Source organism: Mus pahari, chromosome 1, assembly GCF_900095145.1.
Source record: "Mus pahari chromosome 1, PAHARI_EIJ_v1.1, whole genome shotgun sequence".
NCBI classification, from domain to species: domain Eukaryota; kingdom Metazoa; phylum Chordata; class Mammalia; order Rodentia; family Muridae; genus Mus; species Mus pahari.
The window spans coordinates 150,427,923-150,431,281 of record NC_034590.1 but is presented as its reverse complement, the minus strand read 5'-3'; positions in this window follow the sequence as shown (position 1 = coordinate 150,431,281).

Genomic DNA, 3,359 nt, shown 5'->3' with positions numbered 1-3,359 from the left:
TTCTGCCCATGCAGACAAGGCGCCGGTCTGCGTGCAGGCAGAAACACTACAAGAAATCAATTTTGTTCTCCATAATGAAGAAAGACTGAACCTCAGAGAACTTGGCTACAACTTGGGAAATTATAGATTTCAGAATGTTATTAAGGTATTTTAATTTGTCATTTTCACAAATAAAATAAAATAATACACAATAGAAAGCAAACCCATGAGCAGAAAAACTGTGTGCAATAGAAGATGAATGTTATACTTCAAATATGAAAAATCCTCATGGACTCGTGTATTTGAATATTGGAAGCATTGTTTTAAAGAACGATGACTTCCTTAGAAAATAAGAAAGAACTTTGTCCAAGGAAAAGGTTACTTTCTTAAGGGTACTTGGGCAGGAGGTGAGGTTTTATAGCCTGGATATACTATTGCTGTCTGTTTTCTGTTCCAACAAAGTGTGAAAATTGGAGGTCTCCCAGTTAGACACTCTTGTCATCAGGCATGGCCTTCGCTATGCCTTTCCCTGCTTTGTGAACTGAAACACCTCATTCTATGAAACAAAATAAACCCTTCCATCCTCAAATTGTTTCCTTTCAAATATTTAATCTCAACAACAAGTAACCAATATAGAAAGTTCATACACAAAGTGGGGCCATTCTGAGGGCCTGGAGAGATGGCTCAGCAGGTAAGAGCACTTACTGCTCTTCCAGAGGTCATGAGTTCAAATCCCGGCAACCACATGGTGGCTCAACAACCATCCGTAATGAGATCTGATGCCCTCTTCTGGTGTGTCTGAAGACAGCTACAGTGTACTCATATAAGTAAAATAAATCTAAAAAAACAAACAAAAAAAAAAAAAAACAAAGTGGGGCCATTCTGATATATCTAACTGAAATTGTTAACCTTTGGAATTGATCTGCTAGAAGAGTTTAGAGGTATTAGTTAACAATATTTAGAGTTCTATAAGCAGAGCTTAATGGGGCATTCTGTCAAAAGGGGGGGGCTGGAATGCTGAGAGAATGACAGCAGTAGAAGACTATCTCACGAGGTTTATTATGGGAAACAACTACTCCTAGGAACTGGGATAGAGGCCATTCTTGGTTCATTTGGACAGAGAATATGGCTACATTCTGCCTATTTCATGAGAACTTAAGTAAGGCTGGATTCAAAACTAATAAACTAATTTGTTTAGTAAAGGAAATATCAAGACAGGAGAGCATTTTAGTTATGAGAGGCTTGCTGATCTCTTATCTAGTTCTTCAGTGAAAAAGAACAACACATGGGACAGAACTATATGAAAACATTTTGTATTGTGGGGAAAGGATGGGAACAATTTTAATATACCTGTATTTAATAGGTGAAGCTACTAATACGGTATAATTGGAAAAGATATTGCCACCACAAATTAGAAACTAAGACCTCTGTACTGAGTTAATAAGGAAGATTCCTTAGGAAGAAGATACCATTCATGGCAGGTTGTAACATATAAGAATGCAAATTCACATGAAATGGGGGAATCTAAACTGAGCTTTCTGCAACAGTGTTCATCTCAAAAAAAAAAAAAACAAAACAAAAACAAAAAAAACAAAAACAAAAACCAACTTCCCTATGGTGAACCTCAACAGAACAGAGATGCCACTGCATATATGGCCCAAGAATGCCTGTAGCTCATCTTGATATGTTAACGAAATGTGGTGGCATTACCTACATGATACTAGCCTTATAGGAGTCACACAGGCTTGCCTCAAAGTGTCAAACAACTTCTCACACAAAGTAACGTGTCAAGATAGAATTCCATATACCAAATAATGAAGATATTATATGAAGCTAAAAAGGTGAATCATACCTCATAAGGAACATCTCATGTTGTTGGAAATGCCAGTACTTTGGAACGTTCACTGAAGAAGGCTCTAAACATAAGTATGTAGATGAGTCACAAGAATGATCCCAGACAGTATAGAAGACAGACATGAATAGTTGTGGCTACCCTAAGCTGTCAAAAACTGATTCCATCCTGAGCCCCAGATGTTGGCTATTGAGTTGCTGGAACTTTTAATACCCTACTGGGTTTCATTCTTCCTTTGCCTTGCTCTTTCCCATTTAGGCTGCCATTCCTTCCCTTTGGAGTGAAAATATTTACTTTTCTTCATGCCATATCAGAAGCATGTAACTAGGTCTTTATCTTATAGAGTTTCTGTTAGCAGATTGCCTTCAGTCTCAGAAGAGATTTTAGACTTTGGACTATTGAACAGTGTATGGACTATTGAAATCTACAGGAACTTTGTGAGTTGCAATTAATATATTTTGAATTATGAGACAGCCATGAGCATGGGGACCAAGCTAGGAAAGGTGAGTAGAATGGGAAAGTATTCTTCATGTCTGCCTTCTGTACTATATACTTCATGCACTTATGTGTTTGAACCCTAGTCCATAGCTGGTTACAGTGTTTTAGAATTCTGTGAGAAAAATTAAAATGTAGAGCCTTCCAGAAAAAAGTAGAGAACTGTTGCTTGGCCTTTAGGATTTTGTTCCATGCCTCACTTCCTGTCTGCTCTATATTTCCTGTTCTAGCAAGGTGCAGGGAGCCACATTCACTCTTCTCCAAGAAGACATTTTTCTATTAAACTGTAACTCAAATTAAGGTCCTCATTACTTAAGTTTCTTCTTATCAAATATTTGATCGCACACCAAAAAAAAAAAAAACCAGCCAATACAATGGAGAAAGAAGTGCATTAGTCATTGGACAAAAGCATGCAGCTACCACAGTATTTACCAACACAAGAGAAAATATTTAATAATCATGAGGATCTAAGAATTTCTATGATATATATTTCAATATCAGCAATGAGAATGTTTAGCAAAAAATAGAATTTTGTAAAGCAATTATTAAAAGTGATCAACATGAATCAATTTAGTTAATGTCGAGCCTTAAACTTATACTTTAAAAAAATTAAATGAGGTTCCTCCAGTCTACACCTACACCTACACGCAGGGCAAATCAGCATCACACACACACACACACACACACACACACACACACACACAGCCTACATGTCTCCCAGGAACTCCTCCTTAACCAGGAACACAAGTGAGAACACTACCCCAATATCCCTGCCACCTGGGACCCCATAGATCCCAGCAGAATTTGGATCTATCCTGCTCTGCCTGGTCCCCATTGTTCTTCCTGATCCACCTCCATCTCCAGAGCATATCAGTATGCCTTCCCCAACACATACACACACACACACACACACACACACACACACACACACACACACACGCACGCACACAGCTTTCCTATCTCCCAGGAGGTCTGCATTAACCAGTGACACAGGATTACTGCCCTATCCAGGGACACAGGAGAACCCATTAAA